The sequence below is a fragment of the Diabrotica undecimpunctata genome, chromosome 1 (assembly GCF_040954645.1).
Source record: "Diabrotica undecimpunctata isolate CICGRU chromosome 1, icDiaUnde3, whole genome shotgun sequence".
NCBI lineage: Eukaryota > Metazoa > Arthropoda > Insecta > Coleoptera > Chrysomelidae > Diabrotica > Diabrotica undecimpunctata.
In genome coordinates this window covers 132,948,419-132,972,639 of record NC_092803.1, presented here as the reverse complement: position 1 = coordinate 132,972,639, position 24,221 = coordinate 132,948,419, and the positions used below count along the sequence as shown (strand labels likewise).

The 24,221-nt window shown below is 32.2% G+C and overlaps 1 long non-coding RNA gene across 1 annotated transcript; it reads right to left on the bottom strand.

Annotated features, from left to right (window-relative positions):
• Nucleotides 1–2,810: 2,810 nt before the first annotated feature.
• Nucleotides 2,811–18,085, bottom strand: LOC140440264 (uncharacterized). The gene is made up of 2 exons (XR_011950801.1): nt 17,858–18,085; nt 2,811–2,943 (listed from the first exon to the last, which is right to left on the bottom strand). It is a non-coding gene; the product is annotated as an uncharacterized lncRNA (long non-coding RNA).
• Between the last annotated feature and the right edge of the window lie 6,136 nt (nt 18,086–24,221).

Genomic DNA, 24,221 nt, shown 5'->3' with positions numbered 1-24,221 from the left:
TGAATGTCAAGAAGACGAAATTTATGAGAATATTGAAAAATCAAAGAAATAACGAGAATCTTCTAATAAACAGAACCAACGTCAAACAAGTGGACAAATATGCATATTTGGAACAATGATTAACTTCACAAATAATTACATTCAGGAGATCAAAATCAGAATAGAAAACGCCAGAGCAAATTGTAACAAAATGAGAAGAGTGCTATGTACAAGGGATTTAAAATTGGTACTAAGAGTTGGGTTGGCGAGGTGCTATGTTTTCTCGACTTTGTTTTATGGGATGGAATCTTGGACCTTGAATGCGACATCAATGATAAAACTGGAATCATTCGAGCTGTGGATGTATAGAAGAATTCTGAAAATATCGTGGACAGAACACGTCACAAACAAAAAGGTTCTGAAAAGGATGAATAAAGAAATAGAAATTTTAAATATAATTAAAACCGGAAAATTGGAATATCTCGGACATATTATTACACGTGGAGAGAAATACACCTTGCTCCAACTGATTATGCAGGGAAAGATCCAAGGAAAGAGAAGCATAGGGAGGCGTAGAATGTCATGGCTGCACAACCTGAGAGAGTGGTACAGATGTACATCAAATGAACTTTTTCGAGCAGCCGTTTCAAAAGTCCGAATAGCTATGATGATTGCCGACCTCCGCCGCGGAGATGGCACTTGAAGAAGAAGATATTTATCAGGCGTTTATAAAGCAAATAGGTTAAATCTGGAGGATCTTTGGGCTACAGATGAAAAAGAAATTAATATTTTCAGGCTAACAATATCCCTGCAAAAATTTATACTACTGTTAAAGTGCCTACGATTCGATAACATCGAAAATAGACAATAACGAAAAAGAGTAGATAAATTGACAGCTATAAGAGCTATTTTTAATCGATTTGTATCAAATTGTCAACAATATCTTATTCCTGGTCAATACTTTACGATCCACTAAAAATTAGAATCTTTTCGGGGACGTTGTTCCAAATATGGAATTAAAATATTTGGCTTAGTTAATGCTAAAACATTATATTATGGAGAATATATTGGCTCACAGCCTGAATGACCTTTTCAATTTAATAAAAATGATTTTATCTAGTAATCAGGCTTGTAAATTCAATACGTGGTCTTAACCGCAATACTACATTCGACAACTGGTTTACCAGCATACCGCTAATGGGGTACTTGCTTAGTGAATACCGGTTAACATATGTTAGAACTATTTCTAACAACAAGAAAAAAATACCAGCAATCTGTTTGAATTTCAAAAAGAGACCTGAAAACCACGCAATTTTCGCAAGAAAAATAAAAAGTGCAGCTTTCTGCACTTTTTACGTTTTCGATTTTTACCATTTTTTATTCATTATCATTATTATCATCAACCAGTATGCGTCCACTGCTGGACATAGATCTACCTCAGCTCTTTCAATCTGTCTCTGTCTTGTGCGGCTTGTATTCAGTTATTGCTAACCAGCTTCATGCCGTCAGTCCATCTAGTTAGTGGGCGTCCTCTGCTCCGTATTGCTTATTGCCTTGGTCTCCACTCTAAAATACGTTTTGTCCATCGGTTGTCTGATAATCTAGCGACGTGTCCTGCCCAATTCCATTTTAACGACTAGATTTTTTCGATAGCGTCTGTTATTTTTGTTCTACGACGTATTTCTTCGTTTGTGATGCGGTCTCTCAGAGAAACTCCCATCATCTCGCGCTCCATAGCCATCTGAGTCACGCGAATCTTATTAACTACCTTTTTTGTGAGTGTTAATGTTTCCGCTCCATAAGTGAGTACAGGTAACACACATTGGTCAAAGATTTTCTTTTTGAGGCAAATGGGTATATCTGATTTAAATACATAGTTTAATTTACCAAACGCTCCCCAGGCTAATCCTATGCGGCATGGAAGCTTACATGTCTGGTTATATTTGCCCAACCGAATTTTATTTCCTAGGTACTTATACGATGTAGTCTGCACAATATTCCTTCCATCAACAGCAATATTTCGATTTAGCACCAGATTAGTCATTATTTGCGTCTTGTTCATATTTATCTTTAGGACATATAGGGCCTTAATAATATTCCAATTTTTCTGGATTCATTAAATAGGTGTATTGACGTCTGTCTATTTTTATTGCTATAATTTTTAAAGTTGTCCTGTCTACCTTACTTTACAACTGTATCTTTAATTTAAACTCTGTAATTTATCTGTAATTTAAACTTTCAGCTTTCAAACAAACTAAGACGTTTAAAAATCGTTTCTTTCGATTTCATAAGTACCTACGTTTTTCCAAACTAAACAACTGCCTTTACAAATTCCGCCCAATGCTGTCTTTGTGGAAATATTTCCCGTGATGTCAGATTGTTTGTAATGTGAAAGTTTAAATTCAGCGTTTTTTAGACATACTTCAAATGCCTCATATTTGGTGCAAAAACTCAAAATCGAAATTCTATGTGGTGGCTTTTAAAGTTAGCCTCTAGCAATATAAATTTCACAGCGAACGGTTAATGGAAGTAATAAATTATATTGATCTCACGAGAATCGTAAAAAAATTGCAAAAATCGCGCAACGTTTATTTAACAGCTTTATACAAACTGATTTTATTTGCGGCGAAGTATACAAAATATGCATACAAAAATTGCAGTCTTCTGACTACTGGACTAAAATGTGAAATAAGCTGTTTTTCTCTTGACCTCATTATTTACTATACAAATCTTAAAAAGCTTTATTTCCTAGGATTACATGGCATATAGTAATTTAAATATGAATATTGGAGATATATCTTGTTTGTTAGGTACGTTTAGATGCAAATAAATCGAAACAAAAATGGCTTTTATTAAGAATAAATAAACCTTATGCATATATTTTTATTAATGTAAAACATTTTTAGCATTCCTGGTGATGACTGTTACAAATGTACTAGGATTATGGAAGGCCTGTTTTCGGAACTGAAAAACAAATAATAAATAAGTGGTTAATATATGAATAGAAAATAAAAGTTAAATACATATATATATATATATATATATATATATATATATATATATATATATATATATATATATATATATATATATATATATATATATATATATTGTTATGATATGTAAAATCGAGAAAAATATTGGGTTGATTAAAATATTTCAAAGTTCAAAACCATTAAAATAATTCAGATAAGTAGGATAATAACCAACAAACATTTCGAAGAAGGAAAGTTTTTAAACTCTTGGATTACCTGTATTAAACAAAATGTAAGCTATGCATAAATTATTTCTTTGTTATACTTGAGTGACCCGCATAATTTTAAGTGAAATCCAAAGACAATTGAACCGGGTTTTCCAAATACATTAATGCAGTGATTAAAGACAATAGAACAGATTTTAGAAAGAGGTTTTTGGTAGTTTTTAAGAATTATAGAAAAATATTATTTGTAAATAAGTTTTAGGAAATTTTATAATTATAGGTAAAAATTTGTTTGTTATCGAAATGAAAAAATGGGGGAATTGTGACGAGTTTTGATTGGCGGAGATTGAAAAAGGTGGGATAGGTATGTAGGAGTGAGAGTTTGGCTAGATTTAGGAGAGAAAAAAGATAATCAGTTGGTTTTCCAAGTCTGTAAGACGAACAGTGATTGTTCTCTGGCGGTTCCCGAGAAGTAGCAAGCAGTAGTGTTGAATGTTAGTGAGTTTTTGTGGAGTTAGTGTATCTGACAGAAGCTGAAGCAGCAAAATATTGTAAGTCATATTTTTTTACTTATATTCCAAGAGTCACTGTTCAGGCCAACGAGAGATTCAGTTTATCGTAAAGAGAAGATATTCCAAGAGTCATTTTTCACTCGGGCCAACGAGAGATTCAGTTTATCGAGAGGAGAAAGGCTATCATAATTTGAATGGCTTGTGCTTTTGAAGGAGATCATTAAGGACGATATACTTGCAACAATCTGTTGTAAGATTGCTGATTACATAGGGAGCGTTTGAGAGGAGATAATATAGTCTACAAGGAACAAGGATTTGGACCACTCATCATCAGAGAGAGATATTTTTGTTTTCTGCAGTTTTTTTTCTTTTATTGATAACACAATTTTTACACTTAATTTAGAAAGGATATAAATATTTTGATTAGGAGAGTTAGAATAGTTTGGGATTTTGAGATTTCAATTAATATTGTTTGTACCATTAATTTTGATTGTTCACGTACGTAGAACAAAATTTTGAGAATCATTATATGAGATTTGTTTATTGAAAACTTTTGAGTGTGAATTATTTCATTATTTTATTTCAATATATAGTGTTAGATCATATGTGTTTTTTATTATTCCGGTATTCTTTGGACCTTACCTGTCACATGTAATAGCATAGATATTGAAGCACGAATTTAACCCTGAGATAAAAGAATTAAAAATTGTGATAGAGTCATAATCATATCATTTAAATAATTTTAATTAATCAAAAAAATTAATTAGCTAATTATTGCTTGGCGCACCAAGACTTTAAATATCACAATAACTGGCTTCCAAAACGTGGGGCTTAAAAATATCGCAGCTTTACATTTGAAGGAAGGGAAAGAGATCTGGAATAAGTACAGGTGATTCAGAGATAAAAACATATAACATTGAGGGAATTTGAATTTGAAAGTATTTTGACAATTTTTCCAGGGAATATAAATTTGATTTATTGATTGATCGTAGTTAGTGGATATTTACTGCTATTGAATTATTTGATTTTATTTTCTTTACCAATCGTACATTTGATATTTATTTTGAATTATTTGAATTTTACTGATTGCATATTTAATATTTGTCGTGAAAATTTAATACATTTGGGGAGAAATATTGTCGTGTTCTGAAACATATAGAGTGTTGTAAAATTTCACATTTGGCGGGGACAAAAACAGTAACGAAAAGAAACAACATGTCGACCACAAGGAGTCAAAGCAAAATGCAAGAAAGGAAGGAGGATAACAGAGAAGAGGAAACAATTATTGATGAAGGATCGGATAATGAAGGAAATGCTACAATAATGGAGGAAAGAAAAGAAACAGGGATGCTGGAAAAATTATTAGCAATGATGCAAATACAGACACAAACAATAGAGAAAAACCAAATTGAAACATCAAAGAAAATTGATAAAAATCAACAAGAAACAAAACAAACAATGGAAGAAAACCAACGGGAAACAAGACAAGCAATAGAACTAAATAACAGGAATATAGAGCAGCGTCTGGAAAACTATGAACAGGAAATTAAAGGATGTGTTGAGGGGATAAAGAAAGAACTGATACAACAGATAGAAGAAATAACCCTAAAGAATGCAAAACAAGAGACAGAGATTAAAGATATCCAAAATACAATGAAGGAGATACAAAATTGCCAGAGAAAGGAACTAGAGATGCAGAGAGAAGAAATAGAAACTAAAATGAAGGATATTAAGACTGTCCAGAAAAAGGAATTAGAAAAATTAGAAACAAAATTTGAAAACGTTTTACAAGAAGACATGCGAGAAATAGAAAGAAAAATGGAGGAAATCAAAAAGGAACAAAATTCCGGGGAAAGAAGGGAAATGGTCATCCATGGAACAAGCGAGGCGAAAATACAATTTGGCGGGGATATTCGGAAAACACACCCAGTACCGTTTGTTAAAAATTTGAAAACCAAATTACAACATATTAGATATTTTGACGATTGCAAAGAAACAATTAGAAACCATTTGAAAGAAGGAGCAGCGTTATGGTATGAAAGCAAGGAAGATGAGTTTGAAAATTGGACAGATTTTGAAAATAAATTTCTCAACTATTTCTGGGGGAAAAATAAACAGAGAGAAATCAACCAAGAGCTACAGAATGGAAAATATCACGAAAAAATGGGAATATCTGAAGAAAGATATGCTTTGCAGATATATAACAATTCAAAATATCTAGAATACAAATATTCTACCGAACAGCTGGTAGAAATGATCAGCAGACATTTTGAGGAAACGTTGGAAGATCACGTGATTTTGAGAAACTATCAAGATATTGATAGATTGTGCCAATTCCTTCAATTAAAAGAAGCGAAAAGAAAAGAAATGAGAAATAGAAGACAACATGACCAATATAATGGACCGGAAAGAAGGTATTCATCAAATTATGACCAGAGAAGCCGACATCCCAGATCAACAAACGAATATAGGCCGAGAAATTACAATAATTACAATAGACAACAAAATTACGATAACCGGAATGATACACAAAATAGAACAAATGAAAATCACAACAGGAATAGAGATGCACAAAATCCTCCGAATAGGAATACGAACGAACAAAGGGACGATAGAAATAATCAGAGATTCCAACGACAAAACAGAAGAGAGATGAATCATGTGGCAATAGAAAAGGAGGAAGAAGAAGTATTCAATGAATCCAGACAGGATTTTCAATAAGGCATCCACTAAACAAAAGTAAAAAACTCTCCGGTATATTTTGTCACCCGAGAGAGTTTATACAGTTGGCGGGAAACGAAAAACAAAATTCTAATTCCAATCTAATTTTTTTAGATGCATTTATAAAACAGAAAGCGATTAAAATTCTGATTGATTCTGGATCGGAAATTTCGTTAATCAATAAAAAACTAGTAAAAGAATTAAATATGGACAGATTTGTGTATAAGATTCCGAGGGTTGCTTTAGTGGGTGCAAATAATAAAAAATTGACGACAGTAAACGAAGGTTTAGGAGTACGGATCAGAGTGGGAGACCAATTCTATATTGTGCAATGTGTGGTGATCGAAGATCTAAATCATGATATGATAGCGGGAATTGATGAATTGAGTGAAAAACATATCACCATCAATTTTTCGGAAAATCAACTGGAAATCAGAGCAGAACCAGACAACATAGAAGAAGAAAAGGAAACAGATAGGAGAAAATTTTCTGAAAGGATAAATGGACAAGAAAAACATAAAGAAATCAATATGACGGTAGAGGATAAATCGAAAGCTCAAGAAAAAAATCAATCCGAAGAGGAAAAGAGAATAAAAAAAAAGAAGAAGAGTTCGAAAAGAAAGCAGGAAAAAAAGGAAGTTATAAGCAGAAAAATGGAAGGAGCCGAAACATGGTGCTCGGAATACCAGATAGAAATTAAAGATAAAGAAAAAATAGAAGAAGAAATAACGGAAGAGGACAGAGAAGAAATGGCAATTATGGACGAGAATCCAGAATTTTGTGAAGAAGTAATACGGACAGTGAACACATGTGAACAAACTGAGGATGAAAGAAAAATAATATGTGGAGAAAACATGGAGAAGGAAATAGAGAAGATTTTAGAAAATTATGGAGATCTTATTAATGAAGAAAGCCGAGTGGCTAAAAATTATGAACATTCTTTTAAAGTTAAAAACTTAGAAAATTTTAAATCGAAAACATATCCAATCCCGTATAAATACAGGCAAAGCGTCGGACAGGAAATTGAAAATATGATCAAAGACAAGGTGATCGAAAGATGTGACTCTCCATATATCAACCCGATAGTATGCGTAAAAAAATCAAATGGTGATTTGCGATTATGTTTAGATGCAAGAAACATTAATTCGCACACAATCGCGCAATACGAAGCGCCTTTGAACATAGAAGCCATTTTTGGACGAATCACAGGATCACACATTTTCTCCAAAATCGATTTGAAACACAGTTTTTGGTTAATACCTTTGGCAGAAAAGTGTCGAAATTATACCGCTTTTTCTATCGACGGAGTGGTGTACCGATTTAGGGTAGTACCATTTGGACTACAAAGTGCATGCGCTGCTTTGGTTCGCGCATTACACACAATTTTAAATAGGCATGGAGAATTTGTTGTACATTACATAGATGATTTATTAATTTTCTCACCGGATATAACAAGCCATCTACGACATATTCATACTGTTCTCGAAGAACTTGATCAAGCCGGATTAAAATTAAATATTCAAAAGTGTCAGTTTTTCCAAAAAGAGGTATTGTATTTAGGATTCAAATTAGACACAAAAGGGATTAGTCTTGCAGAAGATAGAATCGAAGTCATAAACAACTACCCTAGGCCAACCAATTTAAAAACTTTGCGGGGATTTTTAGGAATGGTAAACTATTTCAAAAAGCTGATACCAGACCTCAGTACAAAAGAAATACCGCTAATAGCATTACTTAAGAAAAATGTCAGATGGAAATGGGGAACTGAACAAGAAATCGCTTTCAAAAATTTAAAAGGAGCGTTTTCCACAGCTGTAAGAGTGCACCACCCAAGATATGAGCAACCTTTCATTCTCAGGACCGATGCTTCCATAAAAAAATTTGCAGGGGTGTTATCACAGATACAAGACGATATAGAGGTGCCAATATGTTTTGTTTCCCGTGTAACCAAAACGTATGAGAGAAAATACAGCGTTACTGAATTAGAGTTTGCCAGTGTGTTATTTTGTGTAAACAAATTACGTTTTTACCTACTTGGGGCAAGATTCACCATTGAAACGGACCATGCAGCGTTGGTACACATAATGAAAAATAGGTTGGTAAATAATAGAATTCATAGGGGCATTCTTTTACTCCAAGAATATGATTTTGAATTTAAATATATCAAAGGAACGGACAATATTTTGGCTGATGCGTTGACGAGAGATGAACAATTCCGCAAAGAGGATCACAAAACTCTCCACGTAGGCATGAACATAATGAGAGAAGAAGCAGGCTTATTTTCTTTGGCCAAAATCAGGGAAAATCAGGAAGATTTGAATGAAAGAGAAAAGCAAAGGGCTGAACAAGAAAATAACCTATATTTTAAGAGGGTCGATGGTAAAGAACTCTATGTAATCACGGAGCAAATGGCAAAAGAAGTTTTTTTAAAGTTACACTGTGACAACGGACATATTGGAAGTAGAAAGGTGTGGCTTATGTTCAGGGAGAACTACATTTGTCGACAGGACTATACAATAGCCAAAGAGGTGACTCGAAATTGTGTGACATGCCAAAAGTGTAAAAGTAGGAACTTTAAAAATGAAAACGTCACAAAAAACGTCGTAGCTCGGAAGAAACTGGATATTGTTGCTATTGATATGTTGAGCGATTTGATACCAACAACTCAAAGGAATAAACACATATTAGTTATGGTGGATCTTTTCTCAAAATATGTTAAATTGTATGCATGCAGAACCACAAAAGGAATTGAAATACTTAGGAAGATAGACAATTTTATAGAAACGGTGGGAAGACCAGACAATATTTTATTGGACAATGCGACATATTTTAGGAACGAACGTTTTAAAAGGGAATTAAGAGAGAGGGGCATCGATACAAAATTTATAAGTATCCGTCATCCACAGAGCAACCCATCGGAGCGTTTTATACAAGAAGTCACAAAATTTCTACGAATTGCCGCGGAAGAACATCATCGACATTGGGACAGAAAAGTGTTTGAGATCGAGACCTATTTGAATTGTGCTCCAAATACGGTTACCAAAGAGACGCCGTTATATATAATGAAAGGAACAATGCCTACAAGACCGTGGGAAGACACCGCCCCCAGACAATACGAAGAAGTGATCGAGTTGGTTCAAAGAAGATTGAGACGAAGTGGAGAGAAATATCTCCAAAGACAAGAGGGAACCCGAAGAAGAAGGCCGATCAAATTCCAGAAAGGAGATAAAGTCTTAGTGAAGGCACTGAGGGTGTCGAATTTACAAAATGGTATTTGTGCTAAATTGATGCCGATATTTGAAGGTCCATATAGGGTCAATACGGAAAATGGGGTAAATAGTTATGAATTAGCGCACATAGAGACAGGAAATATACGGGGTATTTTTAACATTCACGACATCTATCAATATCATGAATAGATTTTAATAACATAGTGAAATAATTTGATCCTGGAAAACTTTTGTCATTTTTAAAATTTAACAAAGAGTTTTCGGCAGATCAAATGGCGGGGATTTGTTATGATATGTAAAATCGAGAAAAATATTGGGTTGATTAAAATATTTTAAAGTTCAAAAACATTAAAATAATTCAGATAAGTAGGATAATAACCAACAAACATTTCGAAGAAGGAAAGTTTTTAAATTCTTGGATTACCTGTATTAAACAAAATGTAAGCTATGCATAAATTATTTCTTTGTTATACTTGAGTGACCCGCATAATTTTAAGTGAAATCCAAGGACAATTGAACCGGGTTTTCCAAATACATTAATGCAGTGATTAAAGACAATAGAAGAGATTTTAGAAAGAGGTTTTTGGTATTTTTTAAGAATTATAGAAAAATATTATTTGTAAATAAGTTTTAGGAAATTTTATAATTATAGGTAAAAATTTGTTTGTTATCGAAATGAAAAAATGGGGGAATTGTGACGAGTTTTGATTGGCGGAGATTGAAAAAGGTGGGATAGGTATGTAGGAGTGATAGTTTGGCTAGATTTAGGAGAGAAAAAAGATAATCAGTTGGTTTTCCAAGTCTGTAAGACGAACAGTGATTGTTCTCTGGCGGTTCCCGAGAAGTAGCAAGCAGTAGTGTTGAATGTTAGTGAGTTTTTGTGGAGTTAGTGTATCTGACAGAAGCTGAAGCAGCAAAATATTGTAAGTCATATTTTTTTACTTATATTCCAAGAGTCACTGTTCAGGCCAACGAGAGATTCAGTTTATCGTAAAGAGAAGATATTCCAAGAGTCATTTTTCACTCGGGCCAACGAGAGATTCAGTTTATCGAGAGGAGAAAGGCTATCATAATTTGAATGGCTTGTGCTTTTGAAGGAGATCATTAAGGACGATATACTTGCAACAATCTGTTGTAAGATTGCTGATTACATAGGGAGCGTTTGAGAGGAGATAATATAGTCTACAAGGAACAAGGATTTGGACCACTCATCATCAGAGAGAGATATTTTTGTTTTCTGCAGTTTTTTTTCTTTTATTGATAACACAATTTTTACACTTAATTTAGAAAGGATATAAATATTTTGATTAGGAGAGTTAGAATAGTTTGGGATTTTGAGATTTCAATTAATATTGTTTGTACCATTAATTTTGATTGTTCACGTACGTAGAACAAAATTTTGAGAATCATTATATGAGATTTGTTTATTGAAAACTTTTGAGTGTGAATTATTTCATTATTTTATTTCAATATATAGTGTTAGATCATATGTGTTTTTTATTATTCCGATATTCTTTGGACCTTACCTGTCACATGTAATAGCATAGATATTGAAGCACGAATTTAACCCTGAGATAAAAGAATTAAAAATTGTGATAGAGTGATAATCATATCATTTAAATAATTTTAATTAATCAAAAAAATTAATTAGCTAATTATTGCTTGGCGCACCAAGACTTTAAATATCACAATAATATATATATTTTAACTGTACCTATATGTAACAAAGCTTATAAAATTATAAAATTACATTAAAAATATATTAGCTTTTGTACCAAGACAAATATTTTTTGTTAATTTTTTAATGTAGAAATTTGTTCAGTCTCCTTAATTAATTTTTAATTTTAATTAATTTTATTAGTTAGTTTTTATATGTGTAACTTTTGACTTTCCTTTTAAATTTATTTTCCTTCTTCAAAGATTTAAAATATTAGTTTTAATACATTTCTATAGAAGTTCGACAATTATTGTAATCGTTATCTTTATTTTTAAATGGCTATAAATTTTAACGTAAGAGAAAGTAATAAGCCTGCTATTGTTTCTGAATAATTTTTGTTTCACACTTTTGTTGCTTGAGTTCGTAGAAGCGCATTTATGAAATAGTTTTGCGGCCTTGAAAATTACCTAAATTAAAAAGGTACAATTTTATATGCCAGGACTGATTTTTACTACCACTCCAATAGATATTTTTTTATCCAGTTTTGTAATTAGAACATTTTTGTATCATTACTTATTCAAACTTAAGCATGTTAACATCGCAATAGCAAAAAATGAACATTTTATCTAGCCATCGGACATTATTTTTAGTTATAGGCGGGTTGACGCGATCCAAGTGTACTTGGATTCCAACTTGGACCAAGTGGACTTGTACAAGTGTACTTGTACCAACTCAGTTGCCACAATTAAATGACTTGGACGTCAAATTACCATTGTAAAGATGGCGGAAGTGATTGGGGAAGGTGTTCCACTGGTTGCTGATATGTTGATACATGAGCTTGAAATCCAGAAAAAAGGATTAAAAAAAAAGAAAAATTTGGACTCGTAATTGGATACGTAAACGTGAAGCGCTTGGAGCTTCATCCAACTTTTTAAGTGAAGTAGCAAATAAAGATAAAGGTACATTTAAAAATCATTTAAGACTAACCACTGAAAAATTTGAAGAATTATTGCAAATGGTCAATCCAAAATTCCAAAAAGTAATACAAATATAAGAGCAGCTTTACCTGCAAGATTAAAACTACAAATTACCCTTCGTTATTTGGCAAGTGGCTGCTGTTTTCGTACGCTGGAATATTTATTCAGAGTTCCGAAATCGTCAATATCTAAGTTTTTGCCTACAGTATTTGATGCCATTTATATATCGTTGGAGAACTATATTCCGGTTAGCTGTGTTTTAATCATTTGTTGTATTTGTACTTATATTCGTATTGTGGACAGCATGTTATTTATACTAGAAATATATATATATATATATATATATATATATATATATATATATATATATATATTGATTTATAGTATCAGCAATCGGTCAGGAAATAAAATTCTATTTGTTCAGTTTCAATATTTCGTCACGATTTTGTGACTTCTTCAGGAGAAAACTGTAAATTTATTAAAATCATTAATTATTATGTGTAAACAAAGTGAATATTTTAATACTTACAACTATAAGAATAAAAATGTAAATTTTTTTAACATATCTAAATAAATGACATATTTGTTTGATTTTATTTAGGAGTTATGGTAACCGCAATATTTTATAGAGAGAATTCCCATTGTACAATTTTTAGTGAGTCGGTTAAAATAAACAATTACTATGACACTATTATCCATATTATAAAGTGGAAAGATGGAATTAATAGTACAGAATTGAGAAAGAATCAGGAACACAATAAATTGATCTATAAAATGTAATTGATGGTATTTATAATTTTATAGATCAATTTATCGTGTTCCTGATTCTTTCTCAATTCTGTACTATTAATTCCATCTTTCCACTTTATAATATGGATAATAGTGTCATAGTAATTGTTTATTTTAACCGACTCACTAAAAATTGTACAATTCACTCTATAAAATATTGCGGTTACCATAACTCCTAAATAAAATCAAACAAATATATCATTTATTTAGATATGTTAAAAAAATTTAAATTTTTATTCTTATAGTTGTAAGTATTAAAATATTCACTTTGTTTACACATAATAATTAATGATTCTAATAAATTTACAGTTTTCTCCTGAAGAAGTCACAAAATCGTGACGAAATATTGAAACTGAACAAATAGAGTTTTATTTCCTGACCGATTGCTGATACTATAAATCAATATTTAAAACAGTACGGTCGAAAAATAATTTGAAATATATATATATATATATATATATATATATATATATATATATATATATATATATATATATATATATATATATATAAACTAAGGAACACTCGAAGAGTGGTGGGTTTTTCGGTCAAAGTGGAGAAACAAAAGACAAAGAAGGTGGCTACTTCATCTATTTATTGAAGACGTTTCGCTTTTTGCTCAGAAAGCATCATCAGTTCATCTAAAAAGAACAATATGAAAAACCAAACATCCATAGAGAAGTTATAACATGTGTGTTACCTTAAAAAGACATGTAGCAGTCAATGATATTAAATGTGTGAAAAAGCTTACGATAATGGACATTTAGAGAAAAAGTTGTATAAACAATTAATTGAAACTAGGTACAGTTTACAAATTAACAGACTTAGCACAGCAAAAGAACATTATGATAATCATACATGTATATAAAAAATTATTGTAAACAACTTAAGTAAAAAACATTAAAATTGATATGCAGAGAACAAGAAAGATCGTGAGATGCACTTCCAACAATGTATTATTAGTTAAATTTAATTTTGACTTTAGGTAACATTATTTAATTGGTTAAGATTAAAATATAATATTTAAAAGTAAAATGAAGTCTTCAGCTTACTGAGTGCCGCAGGTAAATGAATTAACAGGTGTAACACCCACGCCAAAAACGTAAAAAGACAGTGGCCTTGAGGTCAAAATATGACAGAACAGCAAGGCGAAATACCAACCTCTAGTGCAATAGAGCGGTACATTTAAAAAATATGATAAATTGGGTGACAACTTGTCATTAAAAAGCCAAAAACTGAAAGGAAAAGGTGGTTAAGATCACCATTTTCCTTCAGTGATTGGTTTAGAAAACCAAAGAACAAACCAAGCGAGGTCAATCCAAAATATCATGTATTATAATATCTACGTTGTGACTGGTTAGCCAGCCAACAGGTGAAGATTGATTCAATTCCACAGTCCAAGGTTCATAGCATTTGGAACTGTGAATGAAAAAGATTATATGGATCAGTTTCAATTATTTGAAACCTTTTTCTCGATGTTTTCTATATATATATATATATATATATATATATATATATATATATATATATATATATATATATATATATATATGTGTGTGTGTGTGTGTGTCTGTGTATGCGCAATTAAAAATAAAAGAGTCAGTATAGGTTATCAATAAAATAATAAAACGAAATATTCTTAAACGTATATAAAACATTAGCTACTATGTACATATTATGTATAACACTTATGTCATCTTATAGTATTCAAAACCACCAATACTTAGAATGACCTGATTTAACACATTTTCAGTACTATCAGAACCATTTGTTACACTGTCTTGGCTGATGCTGTCTGATTCATCGTGTGTAGAAAATGGCTCGGTCAACACTTCTGGTGTACCAGGTCGACTGAGGTGAAGGATATCATTCGAATGATAATTATTTTGTACAGTATTATCAAACATATTTATTTCCGATTAGATTAATGCTTCATTAACCAGCTGATTGCGACGCATTACCATGAGTCGCTTTTTTTGAATTTTTGCCAATATTTCTAGTTGACATTCCATTGTATCAGCAATTGGAATTTGTCGTGGTTAAGATGCTATGTTACTTGCAAAATGTGAAAATTCATCACTCACTAGGTTTTTCTGCACATAATCTTTGAAGGGTTTTAAAATATTAATAGTTTTTTCAATATGCTCAGCAGTAGAGATTTTTCTTTTTTTGGTTCTTTTAGATGATTTTGGTGTTTTAAAAGTGCTGTTCTTAAAATCACTATTAGGTTTTTTTTCTGTTTGAGTAATAATAATTGTATCATTTGATGTAGGAGATTGAACATTAAAAATGTCAACGTTGGTCTCAGCTGTATCGTCAGCACTTTCGTTTTCTGTTCCACATCTTCTCCCTGTTTGTAAATACTATATTCCTGGTCTGATGAGTCAATCATATCTATCTCCGTTGGCTACAACAAAATCAAACAATGTATTACAAACGTTATCACTATAAAATAACATTAAAATGTAGTAAATATGAAATACTTTTATTAAGATCTTGATTTTGTTTATTAAAATATGACAATTATTCAATTTATAGAGGTTTACACGGTGCTTAAATAAAAACATAGTTTTCAAAAGTAGAATATTAAATAAAGATTTTATCAATAATTATATTTTTCTAGGTTCCAAAAAGTACCGCAGAGTGAACTGAAATAGCAAAGGGCTTTGAAGACCGTTGGAATTATCCAGGGTGCTGTTGAGCTCTTGACGGAAAACATATCAATATCCAGCAACCTAGAGGTAGTGGAAGTGACTATTACAACTATAAAGGATATTTAAACACCGTTCTTATAAACATTAAAAAACATGTATCGAGAACAATACTCTTAACTTTCCAAAACGTTGTGTAATCTTGGGTGACGAGGGGTTTGCTCTTAAATAATATCTCATGAAACCATATTCTCAAAAAATGCTATCTATCTCGTGCTAGATGAGTGGTTGAGAATACATTCGGAATAATGGCAATGAGATTTCCGATCTATTGTTGCCCTATTTACCTATGCCCTAAAAAAGTAGATAAAATTGTAAAATTCAGGTGTGCGCTTTATAATTTGCTCAAGAAAACCTCTCGGTTGTCCTATGCACCTCCTGGCACGTTTGAAACTGAGGATCTAAATGGACAAATATCACCTGGATCATGAAGAATTGACATCAACTCGAACATGTTACGTTTAAAAAATCAACAAGGGAGCAACTTTTATTCTCAAATCGCAGAACGTAAAAGACAAAACTATACAAAATATTTTGCAAATGCTGGTGTCGTATCTTGGCAAAACGACATGATACATTAATTAGATTTTTCCATAATTTAAAACTTATTTAAAAATATGCGACTATGTATTTATCGGTTTTTAATAAATTAAATAGATATACCAAATACAGTGAAGTCTTTATAATTTATTAATAATTAATATACTGACAATATGAAAAATTATTACAAGTAATCACTTACCAGATTAGATAACCTTTTCTGATCTTCATTACATCACATAGAATTCGATCTGCGATTTCAAACCACGCTTTACTAGCCACATAAATGTCTTCAGTTGATGCACCTGTTGTATTTGATGCTTTAATTTTTTCGGCTTCCTGTTTGTAAATAGTTCGCATGGCACTAATTTTTTTTAATACCCCGTTTTCAGTGAGACCAGGAATATTCATGTGCATTTTTATTCGCTGTAGGGCTGCACTTATTTTATTCGCTAGGCCGCGACTAGCATCCTTATTTTTATATTATTTTATTCGTACATTCCATAATACTTCCTCAGCTTTGTATAACTCCATGAATCTAACACTCTCCCTTTCAGACCATTCTCTATTTGTGTTTACTTCTAGTTTTCGATTTTTCGATACCGACGCCATTTTAATTTTACACACACTACTTGGATCCAAGGAAGTTAGCTAGCGTCCTACTTAACTTGGATATAACATGTTGATACAAGTGTACTTGGATGAACAGGTGACACGATCAAAGTAGCTTTCAAGTGTTGCGTGCGCAACGTCCAAGCAGACTTTAACCAAGTACACTTGGATCGTGTCAACCCGCCTTAATAAACAATAGTATTTGCACTTATATGTCACGGCAAACTAGCCATGGGTCAATACAAATTTTTTTTCAATACTGTTTTGCGGTTGTCTTTTGTGCCAATTTTTATTTATCACAATATTTGAGAAAAAAAATTTTGGAAAACAATTTGAAAAATTATTATTTTTTTTGCAAAAAGAGTAATGCAGATGTTATAATTTTTTATGCTATCCCAAATTTGTTTTTAAGCCTCATTTAGAATTAATTAAATAAAGGGTCAAACTTAATTTAGCCAGTCTTGAAAAAAGGTAAGAATCAGAAAAACATAATTTACCGGACTGTAGTAGTATAAAGTAAACTGTAAAAGTAGTAGAAAGTAAACTGAACATTTTTTTACAAAGAAGTATTTCTTATATGAGCCAAAAAATATTATACAAATTAAAATAAATTATACCTGATAATAAAAATTATAGCCAAGATTATTATTCCAGTTATTAAATTAACTTTTAAATTAAAATAAATTTTATTTAAGCATATTTTGTTGGAAAGTCTTATATTGAATCAGAAAACTTTTAATTTTATAATTTTATCCTTGGTATATTACCTCTTTTAGTATTTTTCTTTGATTTTTCTTTACTTATTAATTTTATTGCTATCTAATACACCTAAATACACACAAATGTCAAAGTTTTAAATTAAGTTGCTATTTTAAATTATTTCAAAACAAATTAAAGATTATTGTAAAATTTACAAACTACTATACGAACTTATACAATCAATGTCGTCGGTAGGCAAATTTGCTTTTCTACTCTGCTCCTTAAAAAATTGTGCATACGTCATCCACTCTCCATAACACAGCACCAGCATTGTTAAAAATGTACACAAAACATAGATAAATTGCATTTTTACAGAATAAAAATTAATATTATAATATATTTTGCATTAACTTCAGTTCACTAACACGTCAAAAGTGATATAGAATTATCAAAACGTTATATGCGATAGGAATCCAACGTACATTGTGGTTTTATTTCCTTTTCTGAAACAAAATGACTAAAATAAAAATACGATGTTACCTTGTGGTTATAATACAGCTATCTGAAAAATTAAAATAAATTTCTATGAAACTTGCGAAATTAAGTAGAAAAATGAATATATTTTTCTCTTTTTTTAGTTCAGACGAGATTCTTTAATCCCTGGTACTTGGTCGTAAGACCTTTGTACCATACCTTGGTTTTGTTTCATTTAACTCTAATTAACGAATACCAACAGTTTTTTTATTGGTAGTTTTAGGATCCCTTCTGATACAATCCTTATTTGACCAGTGAATTCCTGCATCATATCACTTAAAAAATTGCAATAGCAAGGGATGTGTATGACAGTTTCTCCTTTTAGTTCGAATTTTCTACACCTTAATTTCTTTACCTTACCTACAGTCAGAAAAATTAAAGATTACCCATAAACGATCATATCAAGCACATATTTTGTATTTGCTATCCTTTTCGATGACATAACAAAAAATAGAGATAGATTAAGTGTTGTCTACTAAGCAAAACCGTCATCCAAGACATACTCAGTTGTATATATCTAATTGGCAGAGTGAAACGGCGATACAATTGTTAAACGTAGTTAAATTAATTTAATACAACATTTAAACTTCCACTTGACTATCTCTGTACTTCCAACGTAATTCTTAGAAAAACATTCAACATGAGTAGAGATAATGATTGTATAAACTACGATTCGAGTAATTGTACTGGTCAACTATAATCTCACGGATTCGATTTCCATTATAACTGGTTCCACTTTCAAAGTAAATTATTTTGTTTACGTTTGTGTTAAGTTAGGTTTGGGAGTTTATAAATTTTAATAATCAGTCGTATTTACTTGAATAAACTCAGTTCTTTTAAGAGCTATTTTTATATTATATTCTCAATAATAATACGTCATAATAATATATATCATAATTTTATTATATAATATATATATATATACATAATATATGTATATATATATAATATATATATATATATATATATATATATATATATATATATATATATATATATATCTATATAGCAGCGCTACACTAAAAACTTGGTTATTTTCCTCCATATTTTGGTCCCTTGCTTTCTCTCTCCAATTTTTAATTTCTCACGCCTATTTCTGACAAGTCTTACTTACTTTACTGCTTCCAACCATTTCTTCTTTGGACGTCCTCATTTTTTTTCCCTATTTCTCCCTCCTTCAGTATTCTTTTAACATTTCGGTTCTCTGGCATTCGTATAATGTGACCAAGCCGTCTAGCTCTTTGGGCTCGTATTTTTGCTGTAATTGCTGGTTTTCCATACACCCTCATTATTTCTTTATTCTTCGTCTTCTCCAAATATTCTATGCAGTCTTTATTCCTTCAGAGATTTTTCTGAGCACCTTTTTTTTAGATATCTACTTTTTTTTTCTTCTTGCTGGTTCATAATCCACGTTTCACTGGCATACATCACTGTGGGTCTGATTACTGTCTCGTAGACTCGCTTTAGCTGTTCTTGACTCATTTTTTGCTTTCATTAATGAATTTAGAAACCCTAACGCTCTGCTACCCTTCATTAATCTTTTGTCGATCTCTTTTCTTCTTTTCCCGTGTTCGTTATGCGCACTCCTAAGTATTCAGATTCTGACACTTTTTCAAAACTACAAACAGTCTCTGCTCTTTTCATTTTGATATATTTTTTATTATTGGTTACGTCTCCTCTCATTTTTATATATTGCGTTTTTGTTTGGTTTATTATTAATCCGTATCTTTTCGCTTCTTCTTCTAAATACGCTATGCAGTGTTCCGAGCTATTGAAATTAATCCTGTTTGTGCTTATATTTGAACTTCTTACGATTTGTTCTAATACAATACTATCTTGAATAAATTTGTTGATAGCGGATCCCCTTGTTTTAAACCTCTATTAACTGTGAACTGTCTTAAAAAGCTTCTTTCCATTGTTACTCTATGCACCCTGTTCCTAAGCGTAATTCTCACTAGCCTTATAAGCTTTGCTGGTATTTCTAATGTTCTCATGGCCTCATATAGCATCGTTCGATTTAGGGAGTCATATGCTTGTTTAGAATCGATAAATAGCATATGCAATCCTAAGTTTTGGTCGTAACTATTATTTTCTATTAATTTTAATATACTTATTTGTTTAGTAGTTGTTCTTCCTGATCTAAAACCTTCCTGATATTCTCCATATTCTCCAATCACTTTGTTATCATATTTTATTAATCTTTTAATAATAATTTTTGCAAGTATTTTATAGACTACTTCAATTAGTGCTATACCTCTATAGTTTTCGCACTCCGTTTTGCCTCCTTTTTTATAGATAGGACAAATAAGAGCGCTATTCCATTTTTCCGCATTTCTTTCTTTTGTCAAATTATTAGTGTCAATTGAAATATCCTTTCCTTTAACCTTTCGCCACCTTCCTTAACAATCTCAGCTGGGATACCACTTTCTTCTGCACTTTTGTTATTTTTTAGGTTTCTTATTATTTCTTTGACTTCGTTCCATGTTGGTTCCTCGCACGTGCCTTCTTCATCTTTTTGCCAATTCTCATTTCCCTTAAGTGCCTCCTGTTGGTCTGTATTTAATAGATCTTCGAAATATTCTTTAATAGATCTTCTTTGTTTCTGCCATACTGTGGATTATTCTTTATGGTTTCTCTGGTTTTCGTAACTTCTTGGCTGTGGCGCACCCAGGGGGGGTTTTGGGGGTTAACCCCCCCCCCCCAGGGCATATAAAGTAAACAATATATAAAGAATAGTAGGAAAATGTACCTTATGTCTTTCACACATAATACAAAAAATCCAAAACGCTGATTGAATAATTAAATTACCACTTTAAATAAGTAGAACACAATAATTATTGTATTATTGTATTAATACACAATAATTCATAATATTTTTCATTATATTTAGATATCGATACCTAATATTAGGCTTATGAAAAAGTAGACAGAACGAGTCTGTTGCGAGTAGCATGCGCCTACAGGACTGTATCTGCGGCGGCCTTGTGGACTATCACGGGTTGTATTCCTCTGCATGTGTTAGCAGTAGAAAGGAGACATCTCTATGGGAGAAGAAAGCATACAGCTATAACAGCTATAAAAAAAAGAAGAAAGGGAAAGATCAATGGAAAGATGGCAAGAAGAGTGGAACAACAAGGAAGATGTTGCTCAGTGGACAAAGATGCTGATCCCGAGCCTAAGGGACTGGGTAGATTGTCTGTTTTAGGGCGTATCTTGATGGGTTCAGAAAGACAGATACAGATAAATACCTATACTGCGAATATTCCGACATTGCTACTCATACAATGCTGGAGTGTAATAGATGTACAGTGGAAAGAAACAGAATGTATAAAGAAATAGGTATGAACCCTGTGACTGTAAGAGAGATGATCGTGAAAATGACGGGAAATACGGAGGGATGGAATAGTGTTCACAATTACATCCAAGCAGTCAAAAAAAAGAAAGAAGAAGAAGAGAAACACCAACCGAGCTAACGACAGAGATAAGATCTAATTACTATTTTAATGGAAATAAGTCGTAATTGAAGGTTAAAATAAGTTTATTGACGTTTGAATTTTTGATCTTTGATCTTGCACTGATAACTTCATCGACCTAGAAAAGGCGTGTGATACAGTTCCAAGACTTAAATTGTGGCAAGCTTAACAATAACTCGACATTAGTTTATACCTTTTAGGAATAATCACAGAAGTATACTGGGATAACACTACTTACCTAAAAATCGGATATCGACTATGATAGCCAATAAAAGTAACTAAAGGACTAAACCAAGGATGCAATATGTCACCCTTACTGTTTAATTTATATATTGAGACAGCCCTCCAAAATTGGAAAAACCCCTGCCAGGGAATGGGGATCCCCATAGGAAATGACGTACTGTTCTCCCTGAACTTTGCGGATGACCAAGTCATCCTAGCTCAAGATTCTTTTGATCTAGAATTTATGATAAAGCGTTATAGAGAGAATATTTAAAATGATGGTTACAAGTCAGCATGAAGAAAACAGAATATTTACTTAGTTATCAATTCAGATGCAAGGTTTGAAGTGTTGATAGACGAGGACGTGTAAATCAAACAAGTGGCAAAATTTAAATATTTAGGTCTACTCATTAATAAGAACAGCTTGGAAGAAACCGAAATTAAACACAAATTAATCAGGAACGTAAAATTGTAGGATGTCTGAACTCCTTATGGTGGGATCACAATATTTCCAAAAGGAACAATAAAAGAATAGGGCAAAAAATGGTTGAATCAGTTCTTTGTTATGGCTCTGAAGTATGGACAATTAATGTAGACCTGAAGAGAAGATTGTTGGCAGTTGAAATGGATTATGAGAAGAAGTGCTAGAACATCACGGCAGAAAAGGAAGACCAACGAATCTATAAGAAATAACATGAATGCTACAGAAACGGTCATTGACAGAATAGAAAGAAGAGGTTTAAAATGGTTTGGACATCTATTGAGAATGCCTGACGAACGTTGGTCCCAAAAACTTCACAAATGGAAGCCCCCTGGAAGAAGAAAAAGAGGTAGACCTCGACGCTCATGGAATGAAGGAATTAGAAGAGCGATGGAATCGAGAGGTTTGGAGGAGGAGCATACCTTGGACTGGGAGGATTGGCGGAGGAGAACGGGAATACGGCTATAGCCGTCTTCAAAATGTACTGTATTTACAAGTTGGATTTATTTCAAACGTCAATAACCTTATTAAAACCTTCAATTGTGGCTTATTCCCATTAAAATAGTAATTTCTTTAAAATGCCAGAAGAAAATAGCTTCAGAACAATAGATAAGAGTGTTCCAAAAATGTCGTCAGCCTTACAGTGGCCACCCCACTTTCGGAGTACGGTACGTGCGACAGTCAACTGCGCACAAGTAAGAGAGGGTGGTTTTAGTTGGTAGGCAGGATAATAGATACCTGAATGCATAGCGGTTTGGCACCGCTATCTTCAGTACTTTAAATTAAACCAAAACCTAAATTTTAGGAACTCAAAATAGAGGTAGGTAGCATAAAAAAATTTCAAAACCCCCCCCTAAGACAAATTCTGGGTGCGCCACTGCTTCTTGGTAGAAATTCTTTACCTATTTGATTATATAGGCTTCTTTAATTTTTTTCTAATTGCTTTTCTAGCTGTTCTGTTTTCTTTTTTCTGCAAGTTCTTTTAACTTCCCTTCTTCTTGCCACATAGTTTTCGATCGCATTTTGGGTATTTTCTTTATCTCTTCGTAATTTTGCCATATTACGTGTTGCCAAAATATTCCTACATTCTTCATCGAGCCAGTTTTGCGGTCTTTTTATATGCTCTCTTCCTATACATTTTTCCGCTGCTTCCGACATGGCTGTCTGTATGGTCTTCCACTCTTCATCTATATCCTGTTTGACTGGATTCTCTAGTTTTTTATTTATTTCTTCCTCTAGTCTGTTTACAACCTGCTTCTCTTGAAGGCGCTCTAATTGATAACTTAATCTATTTCTAAGAGGTTTTGATATTATTGATAATTCTTGTCTTAGTTTTGCTGTTATTAGTGTATGGTCACTGTTGGAATCTGCCCCTCTGTAACTCCTGCAATCGATTATTGCCTTGTCATGTTTGGTTTCAATTAGGACATGATCTATTTGATTTTTTATTTTTCCATCGGAAGAATTGCATTTGATTCCTTATGTAAACTTCGTCTCCTTGTTATTCTTATATATATTTCCTTTTTTCCGACTTTCGCATTCATGTCACTTATGATTATTTTTATATCGTATTTCTGTATATTCCCTATTAGGGTGCTTAGCTTTTCGTAGAACTCTGTTTTGGTTTCTAAGTCTTTATCTTTAACGACTGGACGTCATCTCTTAACAGTTCGCAGCCGGTCGACGTTGTTTATCTAGATTTCTCTACAGCATTTGACCGTGTATCTAAGCGCAGATTTCTACATAAGCTAGAACATTTCGGAGTTCGCGGTACTTTACTTCGTTGGATAGATGATTTTCTGACAGATCGATATTACAAAGTTAGAGTTGGCGAATCTTTCTCACAGGACAGGTTAGTGGAAAGTGGAGTGCCTCAGGGTTCCGT